General features: G+C 37.3%; 1 protein-coding gene across 7 annotated transcripts in view; it reads left to right on the top strand.

The window, feature by feature from the left end:
- The window catches only part of IL17RD (interleukin 17 receptor D), a 62367-nt gene that overhangs the window by 21744 nt on the left and 22019 nt on the right, over positions 1–18604 (top strand). The window contains exon 1 of one of the 7 annotated variants that reach the window (XM_039379383.1): positions 15749–16192. The exons of the other annotated variants lie outside the window; for them this stretch is intronic. The gene's annotated coding sequence lies outside the window, so the exon portion shown is untranslated. Of the gene's footprint in view, positions 1–15748; positions 16193–18604 lie in introns of those variants that run through there. 7 annotated transcript variants of the gene reach the window in all.

Genomic DNA, 18604 nt, shown 5'->3' with positions numbered 1-18604 from the left:
AATGGCATAAACAATCTAAAAAAATATAATTTAACTTTTAATCGTTGTTTAAGGAGAAATAAAATGTAGGTAGCTGAGTGGTTGTATGTGCATTTAGATACACACACATCGGATATTCTCCTCTGTTAATTTTAAATGTGTGATGCACTTCCCCCTGATGAATCTTTTTTATAATATGTGTTGGTTTTGAAAATCTACATTCCGTTTTGCTGCATTTATACAATTAATGCTCATCTTCCTTTTACTCTTCAAAATACAGTTTTAAGTATCCTCAATATTTTGTGGCAGTAAAAGACTGACTGGATGAGAGCATATTACTGGACTACAGTTAAAAGAATGTGATGAGGAAATATTTGTTCGTTTTATTCACAGCTCCTGAAATTGGTCCTAATAGATAACGTTTTCAAAGACTAAACTTTTAGATTTTTTTTTCTTTTACAACTTCTATTGTAAAATACATGCCTGTATTAATGACCTTCTCTAGTAATACACCGGCATTGGAAGCTCAATGTGTGTCTGCAGCAGGAAAGCAATTAATACCTGGACAAGTAACTTAACATCACCATTACCAACAGTTATCAGATTTCAGTGGGTCCAGGATCTTAGAATTTGCATTGGCTTTGGTAAGTCTAGGATTTCTTTCATTGATGTTTAACAGCAATTTTGATGTATTCCAACACTTAAGGTTATTTCAGACTAAGGTAGAACGTTTACTTAAAGCAGAATAGTGTTGCAAAGTAGCTTTCCATATGGATGATCTTAGGACATCATATGCATACCTTTATCCAGAAAAAATAAATCAGGGAAGGGCCTCTTTTAATCTAGAGTAAGTATGTCCACATGGGGAGCTATTCTGGAAAAGCAGTCTCTGAATTTTTCTCATCCTATAAACAAGCCATGAGGTGCACAGGGAAGACAGACGTGGGATCTGAGGATGATTTGAATATATTTCAGATTCATTTATTCAGCGTTAAACACATGAGCAACTTTACTCTCAAGTTGTTTTGTAGATTCTAATGGGACTACACACATGAGTAATTTTTTTCATATGTTTAATTCCTCTGAAGTTCCTGGCACTGAACCGTGTTCAGTATAAAGCTTAAATTTAATGAGACTGTATGATGGGAAAGAATAAATAATACAGCATTTTAGGAAACCTTCCCCCCTCGTTAGAAGGGAGTTGTACCTTCATTTGCCTTTTTAAGCACAGCTGCTCAGACATACTGGGGGTCCCTGTTCCCGTGCATTCTCCCCGAAACTCTCCCTGTGTCACCTTCTGTGCTCTTTATTTAAGGAGCTTTCCACTTCCTTTTCTCTTTCATGGCAGAGCCTCTGTAGAGCCCCATTTCCTACTGTTCCACCCTCAGGAGCTCTGTCTGGCTCATTATTCTTTAGGCTCATGCTGCTGTGTCCCTACATTTATCTCCTCAAGCATCCCAAAGCAGACTCGTGTTCCTCTACAGCTGGTATTTGCTAAGCCCAGAGCTAGGTCTTACTGAAGTACTTTTCCCAGTTAAATGCATGTTTTGGCAACTTTATTTAGGAGGAAGAATACCCTGTAACACGGTAAGAAATAATTTACCAAAGTTTAAATTCCTCCCTTTTATTTCTTATATTCCAACAGTTAAAAAAAATCAGATTTTCTTTTGCAGAATACTTAAAAATTTTAAGAGGTATTAAGCAGAACACAGACCTTAGATGGTGCATGGTGGAAGGTGTTAATGTTTGCCATAAGGGAGTTCTTTAATCTGTGGACAGTTCCAGAGTCGGTTGAAAGCTCTGCAGACCAGATGCCAGCAGTTCTGTATCTGCCATATTTTTGGGATTTTTAGAATCAATAGGTTTCTCTCCCCAGCATATAGAACAATGTAATAGCGTTTCAGAATTGATGAGATGTGTCACTTAAAGCTTAGTGCATTTCTCTGATTAAATATAAAGCAGCATGTTGAGTGCCAGGCTTTGCAAGCATGGTCAGCCATGCAGGTAGGCATCTGTATCACTTTTGTTTAGCTTAGAATTTGGCTTCAGGATCCTTCCAGGGTTTGTTGTTGAGTTTTTTTGAATTTCATTTATCAAGTAATGTAGCAGAGAATGTGACCCTTTTTTTACTCTGGTGTCAAAAAGCATTGATGGCCATCTGCCTATTTAAGGGAATTTTAAAAAGCACAGAATAGCCTAAATATGTTCGTGTTAAATTAGCAGATGAATGTTTCTTCAGGAACTGTGAGGCTGTACAGTTTAATGCTGTGTTCTCAGGATGAGCATTCAAAAAACTAGGGAAAAAAATTACTCAAAAACATTGCCTGTTTTTGTAATTGAAACTAACTCTCAATATTAACAACAAAGTTGTTGTTCCTTATGTGTTTGTATGAAACTGGGAGATTTGAATACAGTGCCAATTCATCAGCTGTTAACAGGGTTTGTGCAGTTGAAGTTTCTTAAGACTGTCACAGATTCGATGAATTTTGTCTCTAGAACGTGTTCCTTACTTTAGATGTTTAACTTCACTCCCTGTGTTACTTCCCCTAAGTAGAAGTGTAGTAACTGCTGTGTTGAACTTGTTAATTTAAAATCTTGAGACGCTTGTTTAAGAAAAAGTTCTGCTTTAACGCATTAGTACTTTATAGTCCACTGGTGAAAGGATGTTAAGCAGTCATGATTAGATAATACTGGCTTTTCTTTAGGTAATTATTTGGAAATGTTAGTATAATATGGATGTTACTTAATTAAAACTGCAACATTTAGAGGGTGTTTAATAAGGACCAGCTGTCTTTTCCAACAGATCAGTCTGAAGATGATGAAACAAAGCTTTGATGTGAACTTGCCTGCTTAATTCTGCTCAAAGGCTGAATTTTACCCATAAATTTAGCATGTGTTTTTAGAAGCAAACAAGATAAGAGGAGTGTGAAGTATTACTGCAAAGCTGTTAAGCCTGAATGCCATTTTTAGTTTTTAAAAGTCAAAGTATTTTTCAAGTATTTTGCTTTGTTTTTCCATATACTGCTACCACTATAATGAAGTGTATTTCAAATATATTTTTTTCTGAAAGATTTGGTTAATGCTGATGTTCCTATAGCATGTGTTGATTTTAGATTTAAAAATTAACATTATGCATTAGTATGTTACACCTAGAAAAAAACAATAAAAGTTGTATCAGATACATAAATGCTTATTTGTTATATCCTTATCCCTATAGTAATTATGAAAAATCATTGTATACCAGTGCAAGTTACAGTAACTTGGTTAGATCAGTACATTAAATACTTACTTTTAGGTTATGATAATGTGAGACTTTATTTAAGGGTCAAAATTTAAGTGCAGTCTTGAAAAAGGGTTTATCCTTTCATATATAGAGTATTTTATAATTGTGGCAATTACAGCTGTTTGTCTTTCCCAACTCTCCTCAACAGGAGTGGCACATCTTGACACTCAATATTTCTACGTGATTTTTTTCATAAAGACTTTAACCAGATATATACTTATAAAGTAGTGAATACAGGCTTGTGCCTGCAATGGATAGACTCACTGCAGTATTCACACAACAGAAACACAGGTATTACCACTTTGGTTATCCAAACTTCTGCCAGCCAAGTCAGGCTATAAATGTGTATTTTAATATGCTTCCACCTGACTTACTTAGTAAATTTTACTTTCAGCATCATATCTAAGACATGATTTCTGGATTTTAAAAAAAATTGGTGACCTCTATGGATTGCATATGATGACTCTTATCAAATGGGAGTACCTTATCAAATGGTATAAAAGTTTTGGTAGTGAGACAATAAATAAAAAGGAACAGAGAAAAGCACAGTTAAGAATTATTTCTTAAACTTAAGTGGTTGTCCAGTTTTCTCTGAATCTATGTATATTGTGCTCTATCTTACCAGAAGACCATCAATAACCCCATTTCTAATCAGTACATACATTCTTACTGCCATATTTTCTTAAGTTCATAAATATTTTATAACTACAGGTTCTTAACTGTTTTGGGTTTTGCTTATCAGCAGTGTTTTACATCTGGCTGAAAAACAGTTTGAGCACAGACTTTTTTGTTTGGCCATGTGTGTAGATAAGGGCCTGAGTTTTGTTTTTGGAAAGGGCTTGGAGTAACCAACTTGACAGTGAAGATGCATCTGATGACTCTGTTGTGAATATTTGAGATTTTGCCAAGTCTTGCCGTAGCACCAATTTTCAGTGGGTTTCTGCTTGCCAAGCTTTCAGTCTCACAAATTGCTTCCTTTGCCACCAGCACTCAGAAGACAAGCTCTGTTCGTGGTTCTCTTTGGTAGTTTGGGTCATCATTCCGGTAGTCAGGGATAGCAAAAGGAAGTATCTGCATCCTAATTTGATGTTGTGTTCAACAGTCACTCACATTTTTCCTCGGGGCTGTTGATCAGGATTTTTCACCCATTTGAAACTCAAAATGCTCTCTTAGATTCTAGTGAAGGACACATTCCAGGTGGCTGTTTCTGTACTTTTTAAGCCCCCTCCATTGCTTTGTAGGCTCTTTAGGTAGTAGGTGATGAATATCTTCAAACACATGCATTAATTCCTTCTATTGGCATAGAAAAATAGATTTCTGCTCCTGCCAGAGCTGTCCAGTGCATCAAACTGATCTGTTCCTCCTTCACTTCAATTAAACAATCCATTAATGACCCTAGATGAGTTCCTTAATCTATAATGACCAGGAAAGAAGAGGTAAGTATGAAATTCTTTTCTTGGTGTGTTATCGATAATTAGGGCTGGAATCACGGCTGGCAAAACCTTTTGAATAGGTTTATGTTGAGAAGAAAGAAGGAATACAACAGATTATTTTAAAGTTAATCTGCAGGTGTGCATGACAGAGAAATGCAAGGGGCAGGGATTGATTTCTTTTAGATGACCAGGGAATGGTCATTTCACTGGTAGGACGTTGTACCTCTGAATAGCCATTAAGACCTTTTGGGAGAGGGTCACACACTTCTAGGACAGGTAGGAAAACAAAGACTGATAGCTCACCTGCTGCATGAAAAACATATTAATGCTGGCTGTAAGCGAGCAACATTTTCAACAGTCAAAATCTATTGGTAGTACATAAATGGATATGGAACATATGGAAAAATGTGATAGCAATCTGTCAAATACATGTTATGGTCTTAGTTCATGTTGCCTCCTAAGTTAAAAGCTATACATGTGTGAGCATCCTTTACTGTTCTTATGGTTATGGATTTGGGCTTGGGCTGTTATTCATCACGACAGTAAATTTGGGTTTGAGGGCACATCACTTGTGCTGCTTATTCCAATGTACCCAAATAAATGTGAGAGGTAGCTTTGTCCTAGGAGATTTCATGCTAGATCAGGTGTCACACCTCTTCTTGCAGGCCTGAAAGCATAACTTCTGAGGTGTGTGTTCTGGTTAATTCAAGAAGAACTCTAGAGTTGTGTGTCCATCTGATCTGAATCAAATTTGTACTGCCTGGTGATCTGATAGCATACAGAGGTGCCTGTGAAGTGATGATCTCTGGGTTGACTGAAGCACCTTTTGTTGGCAGTGTGGGGTCAGCAGGCCTGCAGTCTTTGAGTCTCTACCTGGCCTTCTCCTGTTCCTTTACAATGTACAGAGCAGAGCGTGTTGCAGGAATGCCGAGGTCAGTGTAGTGTCTAAAAGGCCAATGCTGTTGAAATGTGTTCTTCTGTTTTCTGTAGCCTTTGTATTCTGATAATATCACATTAAAAGTGTGAGCTCCTTTTGTGCTCAACCCTGGGTTGGCAGAACCAATAAGGGACAAATGAGGAGCGTGTGGAGTTCAAGGGGCTCCAACTAAATATGTGTATCAGGACATAAGTTGCTATGAATGGTGGGTATTACACAACAACTGGACAACATCAATCTAAGTCTTGGGGCTGCTGTCTGAAGGAGGTGACAGATCTGCAGTTCTACTTGGAGCTGCTCATTTTGGGCTTTCAGGTTTCCAAATCATTGATTTGTAATGATTGATCTATGTGATCCTTTACCTCAAAATTGTGTGTAGTAACATTTCCATACCCAGTGTAATACGGCAGTGCTGGATTTTCCTCATGGTTGGTGGGCACACTTGGATTTTAATTTCTGACCTTCCTTATGTTCTTCACTTTTATATCAGTGGGAGGGACTAGATATTTCTGATCTTACTTCTGACTACATTCAAATCCAACCAAGCAATCAATGACTTCCCTGACTTTTTTTGTGTACGGCTGTGGGAAAATTCCTGGTTGGCTGGCTATGAATTAATGAAAATCCTTAGAATGCCTCACTAATGATAGCTCCTGTGGCTTTAAAAATGCTATTCCCTTTTTTAATTTGAGGGAGGTCACAGAGGTTTACAGAAACTTAAGAAAAGAAAACTTAACATCTGGTTGTGCTCTGCTGATGACTGCTTTTGTGTGAAGAAAAGTTATGGCGTCACCTCAGCATCAAACACATTCAAGGTGATCCTTTCTAAGAAGTCTTTGCAAGAACCTTCTTCACTCAAACTGTGTTTTCTAATTAACTTTGCTTTGTATTTTCAAATGGAGGATTTTAGTTCTCCATGGGAATCCCAAACTCACAATATTGTTACTTAAAATACACTCTATCTTTATAAAATAAACTTATTTTCTTGAGTTTTTATATATATACACCATGAAATGTTTCTATATGTTTACTGATATTTTCCTTTAAGAGTTATTGAACTCCAAGACTAAAACAAGCTACTGGATTGGATTCTGGGGTTCATAAAAGGAAATTTATTTTGTGTTTGCATATCCATAGTGAAGTTCAGTTTCATCTATTTGCATATAAAATTCCAAAGAGTAATCTAATTTGTGAAAGTCCTCATTTTCAAGTTCTAATTTTACAGGCTAAAAGAACATGTTTGGCTTTTTTTCTCCCAAATAATGCAGGTTACAATTATGTGTGAAGTTAGTTTAGCTCATAGAAAGGCATAGTATGAGAATCCAAACAGTAAATCTTACAAGTTGTTAAATCTAGAAGTTATCAGCTGCTCAGTTAAACGTATGTATTCCAGGTGTGACTGGCCTGGAATCTGAAAGCATTGAAAAATACAACTTTAGAGACTTTTAATAGTCACATTATCTTTTTATATTATGAAATTATTTAAACAAACTCTATGCAGGCCTCTGTTTGTAATCTGCTTGTGGAAAAAACACCCCAATCTGTTTTCCTTAAACCTGGAATACTAAGGGATTTGTTGAGTGGTTTTGTTTCTGGTTTTGCTGTGTTGTTCTGTCTAAAGAGCTAAAATCCTACCTGTTAAAATCAGTGGCAGCACTTTGACTTCCATTTTGATGGGATTTTCTTCCATACTCCAAGTGGTTTGATGCTTTGTGGTTGCCCAGCACTGAACTGCTGTGACTGACTTCATGCAAAAGCTGGCACAAGCCTCTAATCTGGTGTTTCTGTGTGCATATGGGAATGTTGCTGCCTGCTAAACTAGGGCAGGAGCTCACAGCACAGATCACTTCCACAGTGCATCCCTTGTGGAGAGGATTTGGGTGCATCTTCTCAGCTCAGGGCAGTGCTCAGCCAGCCAGGCTGACTGGGAGCAGCACAGCTGTGCCCGTGGCATGGTCCTGGTGTTCCCAGCTCAGCCAGAGCAGAGCACTTGGCTGCCACGGCAGTTTCTCATGCTTAGGCTTTGCTGATAATTGCTGTCTTCAATCTCAATGTTGCATAGATGTGTCCTGGAACAGCCCATGTAGGGTGTTCTCAGAGTAGGGAGTGCACTGTGAAGTTGCATCTTAATTTATCCCATAGGAATGACTTCCTTTACTAACAGACCATTAGGGATAGATTTCCCCCCCTGCCCCCTCAAGTGTACAGTGTACCTTTGGATACAGCTGGCAAGCCAATGAAGAATTCCATCATTTCCCTCTGTCTGAGCTGTTAAGGTGCCAGTCTGTATCTCATCTCAAAGCCCTTATAAATCCTGCCTGCACTGCTTCCTATTCCTCCCGTTCCTACAGGAATCAATGTTACCTTCCTGTCCAGGCTTGCCCCTAATTGTAGGCAGTAGTAACAAAATGAGGGTGGAAGTTGGAACTGGTAAATTGTGCAATTTAGGCTGAACATAAAGAGTGCTCTGTCTGGATGAACTTCAAATACGGTGTGGGAATGGGGCGTTGCTGAATTGGAAATCTTTTTAGCAAAGTTTTCAAGCTTGTGCTGGGCTTCCCCTTGAAGTCTGAGAGATATGGGGTATAAATGAGTGATTTGAGCTTCACCTTATGAGTGTGAGCAGAGCCTTAGAAGCTTGGAGTGGGATTCTGAAAATGAATGGAGTGCCCTAACTCCTATTAACTTTCAATGGGATTTGTTCTCTTTTGTGGCTCAGGGGTGTAGTTACTCAGTATTGACTCAGCAGTGAAGCTGGTTAGTGAAATTTTCACTCCCATCTGCTTTTCCTCCCACTTTGGTGTTGCTGTTTGCTCTTCCCTCCCCACCTGCTTTAATGCACCTATTTGTGAGCTGCATTGTAATTCACATTATTAAAGCAGTTTGAATTGAAAGTATCCTGACTTTTTTTTTCTTTTCCTTTTTCTTTTCACAACTGAGGTAACTTCAATGACATGGACAAAATGAGGTCCCCATGCAGTTATGTTAAGTATATGTTCAGAATTGGTGAACGACAGCATGGAGGAAGAGCCAGGGACTGGACAGGGGAATCAGGAAATCCCAAAGCTAATTTTGTGATTAGGTCAATGTTCCGTGTAACTATTCAGATGCTTTTAAAATTCCCACCCTTGAGGTGTGTTAATTTAGATACCTTTAAAAAAGTATCTCATCAAAAGAATTTGAGGTTGGTATACTGAGCATACATGAAAATTTAAATTATTCAAGATTTTTCGTGTGGACATTTTTTACAGTGAAATTTTCACAAGCAAGAAGATGATAATGTTTCAGAAATCACTTCAGTGTCTGTTGAAATGCAGCCAACTCTGTGGTGGAATACAGAGCTCAGGGTAACGTTATACAACCCTTCCTGCCAGGAAATGAAGAGTAGTGTATTCATTTGTAACCCAAGGGGGGACCTTCACTATACAGCCTATAGTTTGTGAAAGGAATTTGGACAGATTACCACTAAAATTACAGAATGACCCACTAGGTCTTATTAGCTCTCTCTGTTTCTTCCCTTGCTCTGAAGACAGCATCTCCTGAGAGTACAGTGTCCGGGAGCAAATCTGTGTAGTTATTCAGTACAGTTAAGGACGTTTCCCCATTATAAAGAACTTTGATTTTATTTACTCTGTCAGAATTTTATCTGAGGCCTCCTGATACTGCTTCACAAGCCACATGTTAACAGCCCCAAAAGAAGAAAGGGCCAGACATTTAGCCTGATGCTTGAGTTATGAAAGAATATCTAAGGTTTTGCTCTTTCTGTTGTTATGAAATATTTAGCTAAGATAGTTTTCAAAGAATCAGTAAATTATCTATTTCATAGTTACAGCTTTGCTTTATTGTTTATTTTTTTTTTAGCAAATTGTGTTGTTGGTGTTTAATAATTATCTTTACCTTAGTTTACCTTCTGACAGGAGTAATAGCTTAACTACAAAAAGAGTTAAAATAAGAATCAAAAAGACAAAACAAACACCTAACTCAGCCTGGCCCTAACAGGTGAAAACTTATTTTTTCCATGCTTCTTCAGAACATCAATGGAAACAAAACCTTTATCTTTTATTCATTAGTTAGGAATAATGCAAGTTGGGATAGCTTAGGTTTCTCCATGTAGTTGCATTTGCAGGAGTAATTCCCTAATCATGCCATTCGCTTTTGGGGTTCTTTTTCAGTAAGGGCCACTGGCCGTGAAATGTCATGCAGAGTTTGAAAATGGGACATTCAGCTCACTAAAGAATGAGTTGCAAGGACAGAAGTTTCTTTTTATTACATTCTGGCAGTAGATGTAGGAATCAAAGGCACAATATGAGTGATGGAATAACAGCCCATACTGTCTAACAGTGCTGAGAGACGTGGGTGAGGAGTGCTCAGTGTAACCACATCACCTTTGTTACATGGTTTAGTTATTGTTTATTATATTCCACTCAACCCCAGAAGTTCCAGTGTGTAAACTCCAGTAGTTTATTTGCTTGTATGTGAGGAGCTGACCTGAGTTCCAGGTGTGATTCCCACTCTTCTCCCACCGTGGTCAGGTTTCCTTGCAACAGAGGAAATATTTGTTTCCATATTTATATTTTAGCATCACATCCAACTAATATTTCTGTTTTAAGTTATCATTTATATTGGAAGTGAAACTTGATTATCTTTGGATCTACTTCTCGATTTACTACAATAATATAATATTATTTTATATCTTCCTGTTCAGTGATTTAGGATTGGCTATTTATATGTTCAGCTTAATGTTGATTAAAAGAAGTCAAGTAGAAGTTTGTTAGAAACACAGATTCAGTTTAACTTTAGATGCACTTAAATGCCATCTTAAAACTTTCATTGCATTCTGCTTTCTTAAATAAGGTGACTGCTGGAAGAAAACTTGTTCATTGTATTGACTTCCTGCATAGAGACTTTTGTTCTAAGTGATTGGTTCCTGCAGAAAAGGATCAGTTAGTGTGTGTGTATCTTTAAAAATAAGAGGCTAAAAAATAGTATAAATGCTTTTTTTAGTATTTTGAAATTCAAAAGAAATTTTGTCATAATTTGATCAAAGTCACATAACCTGTGGCTCTGTTTTTGTTACACATGCTGATGGTCTGTGGATAACATTACATTTTTTCAGCATGAAACTGAACACTTCAAATCCCTAAAGCAGGCTCAAATTTATGGTTAATAAAAGAATTTATTGTACTGGATGTCATCTGTTATATCACTCTGGGAACAGAAACTGGCAGTGAGCGGACAGGAAATATTTCCATTTCAAATCGCTTCAGTCCATGGTCTGGGGCAAAGTGTCTGTTTTCAGAGAAATCACCGTGGATATCGATGTAAAAGGAATATTAAGAAGAGCATAAACCTTTTCAAAGGTATTTTTTTTGCTTCGTGGTATTTTATGTAAAAATGCTGCTTATTGGTGTCACATACTTTATTCCAGCATTGATCCCTTATCCTTTTCAAGGCAGAAGGAAGAGTGAGAATGTATTTTCAGGTGAGTATCTGGACATACCAGGTGAACAGCAGTTTGATGGGTTGCTGTACAGTGGCCAAACTACTTCAAAGTCTCAGACCTTTGTAATTGTAATTGCTTGGGTTTTTAAGAGTACCAGTTCCTATGTGTTGGTTGGGTTCTTCCAGCTTAATGGATTTCTTCAGGTTGTCTCCTCTTCAAATGTATCAGAAGGTGTGAGATCCATGGATTGTAACTTTACTAATGGAAACTTCAAGCAGTCAGGTTGAAATATCGATATGTTTTTCATGTGTTAAGTAGTACTTAAACAGCTCTACATGTTAAAGTATTTAAAGTGTTTAAAATAATCTTACATTTTAAATGGATATGTTTTTCTAGGGGACATTAAAACCAGTGGGAAAAAAAAGTTTTAAATTTTTATCTTCATCATGTATTAACATCCTAAAATACTCAATTTTTCATTTTCATATTGTTGTGCATTATTATGTGGTTATAAAAGTTTGGAACCAATTGTGTATTTCCTTCTTTAAAAGATGTGTGGCACAAGCAAAAGTATTCCTTTTTTTTACAGATGCTGCATGAGACTGATTAAAAAAAAATCAAGAGAAAAGTTAATATAAAAAACCTAAAATCACATTATATGATTAATTCACCTGATTAGACACCCTGTTTCTGGGAGATTCAGTATCTTGAACATCACTTTGTGGAAAGCTCAACATTTTGCTACTGTAAATGTACCTTTGTTCATCCTTCAATGTTTTCCATATTAGGTTTGAAAGGCTTTTTTCCCCCCTAAACATCAGTAGATTATAATTTAGGTTTCAAATGGTTCTTGTCAAATTTCTATCAGCACTTCTTACCAGTTACCCTGATTATACTATTAAAATAACTTAACCTCACACCTTATTACTAATCAAAACAACTCAAGCAAATAATCCACAAATTATAATGTGGAAAAGTGCATCTATTTTCTTTCATAGTCAAGCCTTAGCTTCTGTGTATCAGCTCTGCACCAAGTAAGTTATTTAGGTGTATGGGATTTTTTCAGTTTTGCAGGAACAGAAAATAGAAAACAAGCCTTAATAGGGCAAGATTTATTACTTAACTTTGGCAGTTTGGAAAAGTTTTATTATCTGAGGTGTAGGCTAAAAAATTCATTAATTAAATCTGTATGTAAAAATAAAGCACTCCCCTTTTAAAGACAGGAAAAGTTTAAACTATGGAGTCGTAAAACTGATTAGTTACTCTGAGTATCATTGAAGGGCACGAACCAAAATCTGCATCTCGTTATGCTGTGTGGTGTGTTCCCTTGAACAGCTCATGTGTTTGATGCAGGATTCTAAAATGATTTGTTTTATTTCCATATTTTTATATTTTTATTGAGATGAGTGAGGTTACAATTTAGGATCCTTTCAGGTTCCTCTCGTGTGGAATGGGTCTGGATGTCATTGGTGCTGCCTGTGTGGAGACCAGAGGGATTTCTTTAGAGCAGCACAGCAGTGGTATTTTTCCTGAGGCTAAATGCACTTTGTACCATTCCTGCATTTGTCAGAGAAGGCCATGACAGAACAGACCCATATGCCAAGCCTGCATTTGTACATCAGGCATTTGATTTTAGGGTTCCTGTCATTTTTCCCACAGTATGATTTCCTATTATTATTTATTAGTGAGTATTGAAATTTATCACTTCAAAGGAAGCTGATTGGACTGAAAATTTAAACCTTCTGAAGATGTAGATTTTCTTTGCATGGGTTGGTGGTTTTTTGATGTGGGTTTGTTGGTTTGTTTTTTTTTTAATTGGATAATCTAATTTTAACCAATAACACAGGAACAAAAAGTGCTCCAAGGTTCTAGGAACTTAAGAAGTGGGTAAGGGCAATCCTTCATGAAAAAGATTTAGAATGAAAATATTGCAAGGGCTTAAATAGTAGTTAAGCAAATGGCACCAACGAAGTAATTTAAAGCCCAAGCAGGTTGTGGTACAGGTTGTGTCAGTGTTTTAACAGATATCACATTTCATGTCAAGTAGTGTATTAATTAGTATGAAAAGAGCAGTTATGAACTGGCCGTGTATGGTACAGATAGAATGTGTAACCTTTGCTTTGGCCAACTTTCAAAAGCACTTAACATGAAATCCTTAGGAAAAATGCATCTATTAAACTGTTTCACTTGTTCAAGTGTATTACAAAGTGTGATATCCATAGGGTGTGATTTTTATTAGTGGAAACTGAATGCAGTCAGGCTGGAGTTTCAGTACCATTTCAAACTTTAAATATCTCCTTTAAATATTGTATCTAGGTACCCTTTTTTAGTAGTTAAAGACCTCATGGGACTTGATAGCACATAATGCCTAAAGAGTTTGCCAGTACAGATATACTTAAAACACACAAATTTCCCTGATTTTTTTTCCAATATTAAGGTTTAGCAATACTTAATGCTTTTTGAATCCAAGTACTGAGGAGACATGAGCACACAGGAAAATTTGAATGTATTCTGTCTTCTCTTCATCCTTTTTTATCACTGTGAAAAGCCTCGACAATCCTGATGGCAGAGACTCTTCTGTGTAAAGAGATGGTTGAATCCTGAGGTAAACTTTATTCAAGGCTGGCAGTTCTCAGAAACATTCTCAAGAATGTTTCCTCAGAAAACTGTCTTTTGGATGGTTTTATTTTGTTGTGTTCAAATTCCTGGTATTGATCATCGTTTGATGGAGCTTTTCCTACTTGTCTGTAAGTGGGGAAGCTTCAGTTTGCTTACAGAGGGGGGCTGGTGTGGTTGGAATATTTTACTACTGTTTCTTCCAAGTATCTTCCGGGTGGGCAAGAAGTGTTTGTGCAGCTTTGTGTATATTTCTGACACTTCCAAATGGAGTTTTTTTGGCTGCAAATATGATGGCTGTACTCCATAGAAAGTAACCAGGAGTGTATAAATTCCCTGGCAACCAAAGCTTTAAATCTGCAGCCACCAAATGTATCTGCCTGTGTCTCTGAAGTTCAACCATGTGGATCATCAGTACAAGTAAGCACTGGACCTTCTAATCCTCACTGTTGAATGTGTTACTGCTTAAGCTGTGGAGTAATTTTTGTCTTCTCTGTGGACCTGGACTAGACAGAGACTCTAAGGAGGAGTTATTTCCTAAAAGTGTGTAGTTCAGCAGCAAGAATCTCTCTTTGCAGAGATTTTGAGGAGCTGGGAGTAACAATGCACAGCAGTGAAGGAACCAAAGCCCACCTTTAACACAGCCTTGTGTCTGCAGGAAGCAGCTTCTGCAGTTTGTCCATTGACTTAGGGAAGGGAGAAAGGGAGGAATACTTGATTGCTTCCTAGAGGGATTTGTAGGGAAAAGTAATTGATTTTATTTCCATAGTTGATGTGCAAGAACTTTTACTTCTAACCAGAAAGTATTTTCCGTCGTTGTGTTTGACATAATGGCCTCTCCATTTTTCTGTTTGTTTGGTTGGTTTTTTTCCCATGCACTTAAAAAAAGTCTGGAACAGTTGTTGTGCTGGTATGTTCTCACACTGCAGCAATCTGCTCCTCACTTGTGAGGAGGGGATTGTATAACATGGCTGTGTATGGAATAAATGTGGTTATTCCTCCTCTGTCCCTCCTGATAATGAACTTAATGCCAAGGGTACCTTCATGTTGCTACTGAGTAGCCCATCACCTTTGAAGGCCTTGCTTCTCGTTGCCCAAGGCTCTTTAAGTTCTGTAGCTCACAAGGGTGGGAACTTTGGGAGGAGATGCTTGTGTTACTTTAAAGAAAGTTGGGTTTCTTTGCTTCATCTCCTGTAAAAGCACCTTCACGTGAGGTATTAAAAATACTGTTGGGGGAATCGTGAAAGGTTCTTTAGAGCTAGAACATGGGGGTTTGGCAAGTAAATAATTGGTTATTCCTGGAATAGAACCATACAGCTTATGAATTCTCAGTCTTAAAAGCTCACAGATGAGTACAATTGTGCATTTCTAAATCCCTTAGAATAGGTTTTTACGTCCAAAATAATTGTGTTACCTCAGAGGGAGGGATTAAGATGGAAAAATCCCAAATTCTATCTACTTTAAAAGTTTTATAAGTTCTGTGGCGCTTTAATCAGTGGAGTTATTGCTAAATTAACCTGCCACCAGATCCTGCAGAGCCAAAACTTTGGTCTACTTTTATGGATGTCCTACAAAACCAACGTATATTGGTATTCTTTACAGTCCTGATCTCCTGTGGATATGTAATACTTTCTGTAGTTGTGCCTGGATGTTTCATTTGTGTAAGTGAGAATTAAAATTAGGTTTCTAAGAATACTAATTTCTTATTGTCTGACTGCAAACTCTTAAAGAATTTCAGTGACTTCATCTCAAATAATACAGGAGAAGGATTAGGAAAGGGAGGGAAACATTGTGTGAATACACCAAAACAAAATAGATATGCTATGTCAAATTTTTCACATTCCAGCCTTTATGAGATGTTCTGCTTTAAAGATTTCCTTGCAAGCAGCTGTTCCTATCACTTTCAGAAGTTACAAATTGAATAAAGTCACCCTGTACTGCAAACAGAGTATCTCCAGTCTGCTTGTTCTAGGGCTGTTTACAATGAAAATCTCCAACACTGCAGTAAATTTCAGATTAAATTTTTTTAGGTCTAACAGTTATGAATAAAACAGTTAATCCACATTTGATGACAGCTTCCCTCAGAATTGTTAGAGGTGGTTTTGTGTGTGCACTTTGGCATTCTATTGAGAAGTGAAGAGTAAAAAACACACCCTTAAATAGTCAGAAGTGTGAATTGTGTTCTGTCTGAAGCTTCAAACTGAGCCTGTGAAGTCAGTGCTAGTTAGTTTTACCGATTCTCTGTTTCTTTGGATGAAACCTGAAATCAAACAAAGAGCTCATGCTAGGAGTTTCCAGTTTGAAAGGTAGGAATCTGGCAGTAGAACATTATTAGGGAACCATCTATGACTTTGGAAATAAGTTCCTTTAGTTGTTTTCCAGGTGCCATTGCATTTGCTCAGCTTTAAAGGCAAAGACTTTCTTTTTGGATTTGCCTGGCTTGGAATTACTTAGTCATTTAGGAGAAGCAACAAACTTTTATGTGCGTAAAATCTTGAAAGGTAAGATTTGTAACTCTGAAGTATTTTTCTCCTTTGCTTTCCTTTTCTCCTGGTGCTCTGTCCTCTGAAAGCTACATAATTTCTTAATATGGTAAGCAAAATGGATGAATGAACATATCCATACCTTTTATATACATATTAATATAAATAATACATATCCATTGTTCTCTCGTGCTTCAGTCACCTCCTGAAACCTTTTCTTGATTGTCTTTTAACTGTGTTTGAAGATTTTTGTGAGACAAAGACTGTGCCTTTCAGCTTATGACTCTGTGTGCACAGTCAATAAAATGAATGAAAATGTATTGTTTAATTGTTTCATGGACAGGTTAGTTTAGAAGTGCTTGTGTATAAGTTAAAATTCAGTGCTTATGCAATTGTTACTTTAAGTGTGAGGGACCCTGTAGGCTGACTGAGATTGTGGATAACTTCACACCATAAAAAGAAATATATTCTTTAATTTGAGTTAAATAGTGAGCTTGTTGATTTTATGGTGTGCTGTGCACTATGTTAAGCAGTTAATATGCAGAAGAGTTTTCATTAACTTCTCTTCCTGCATTATTTCAGATATATGTTATTCTGTTTGTTGTTTACAGCACAAGTCAGTCTTTCTCAAACTAGTTTGTCTTGGGTCCCTCTGAAAGAAACTTTGACATTTGCAGCCCCCTTCCTTCCCAGTCACAATCACCATTCCTGCACCTGTCTTGGCACTGCTTTTGCTCCCCCTCCCTTCCCAAACACCTCGTCTTTTCTTCCAACTCCCCTGCCAGGGGTCATATCCCACAGTTAAGAGAACACTACTTTAACTAGAGACTTTTGGCTTTGGTCCAAATATCCTTAGACTAGCACATTTCCTAGTGCTTGTGGGAAGTGGGCTTTGTTTGAAAATATTTCTTCTGGTAACTTTGGGGGGCTTTTTCTTTGTTTTTAGAAGGCTTGTAATTTGCCAAACATTATTTGCACAAGAAAGTTGGAAAGAACTAACTGTGACAATGCAAACAATGGAAAACTTCTCAGGCAAACTTGCAAACTGCAGAAGGGAAATTGGAGCTGGTGCTGCCCCTTCTTTGCCAGGCTTTGCTGCATTGAATTCCTGAGTTAGACCCAGAGATTTAAGATTTTCACGGTAGGCAGCAAACAGTATGGATTAAACTTGCTTCCATTGTTGTTAAGTTGTGCCTCTAAGAACTGTCTGTTCCTTAAAGTAACCCAGGTCCCAGAGTTTCACTGAGCAGCTGCCTGGAGTCCTGTTGCATCTGAGGAGTTGTGCTGGAAATGCTCCTTGTAGTATTTCTCTTTACAGTGATTTCTTACTACTCTGTCAGATGGACTAATTTAAATAGAAACTAAAATAGCCAGGAAGGGGGCATAATAAAAAGGCATTTCTACCGGTTTGCTTTTGGGTTGGGTTGTGGGGTTTTTTTTGTTCAGATGGGATACACTGCAGTTCGTGATCTTCACCTCAAAAATGCCAAAAGACCCCCCTGAAACTGGTATACATGCACCCCTTTCAGGACCACCTCCTCCTCTGGTGGGATTTAAGGCAGCAGCTGTTCCATTCAATATCCTTTCATGATGGGAGGAACTCGAGAAAACCCTGTCTGGTTGAAATGGCAGAAGAATTGTTCAGACAAAATGTAATTACCCATGTGGGAAGTCAACCATTAAAAACATGAATAATGTCATCATTTTGCGAAAAATGAGATATTTAATGATCATAAAAGGTCAGGACAACTCTTATAGAAGCGGAATTTGTGCATGCAATGCAGGAACATATATATATCTATCTTTCTACATTTATTTATATGAAAGGCAAATCTGAACAAAATTCATGGTTGCACTAATCAATGACACCAAGAATATAGTAATAACAGTACAAACCCACTCACTCAGGGTTTAGAATTCATTCTGCAGTCCATGGAGTACATACAAGTTGTGTAGCAAACATCAACATGGGTAATGTATTTTGTTATATTCTCTTGGAAGAAATTTAAAATGCAGGCATATAAATAATACAGATAATTAATCTTTTTACTGATGGCTCTAGAAATATAGAATATTTTAACTTGATTGAAAGCATCAATAAAGCTGTAAAACAAAAAGAGTAGATGTCGAATATAAAGCTTTTGGTTTAATGAGCAATGAGTATGATAAACATTGATTATTCATCTTGATGTTAGAGTTCAAAAACAATTGTCCCTTCAGTTTGCCTCCTGGGAGTGTGAAATTAGGACCATGTGTGTGTTGATTAGCAACATATGAAAGATGAATCATGATTACTGTTTTGGTCTGGTGCACAAGGCTGTGCTTGAGGGGGAGTGATTTCCTACCTCCTCTACCAGATCTCTGTAATTAGTGCATCTCTCTCTGTTCCTGGGAGTGATGTTCAAGTGGTTGCCTGACAGTGCCTCTTCA

The sequence above is a fragment of the Pipra filicauda genome, unplaced genomic scaffold (genome assembly GCF_003945595.2).
Source record: "Pipra filicauda isolate LSUMZ 115617 unplaced genomic scaffold, ASM394559v2 scaffold165_size2600900_pilon, whole genome shotgun sequence".
In the NCBI taxonomy this organism is placed as follows: domain Eukaryota; kingdom Metazoa; phylum Chordata; class Aves; order Passeriformes; family Pipridae; genus Pipra; species Pipra filicauda.
The sequence above is the reverse complement of the archived record's forward strand: the minus strand, read 5'-3'. Positions and strand labels throughout refer to the sequence as shown.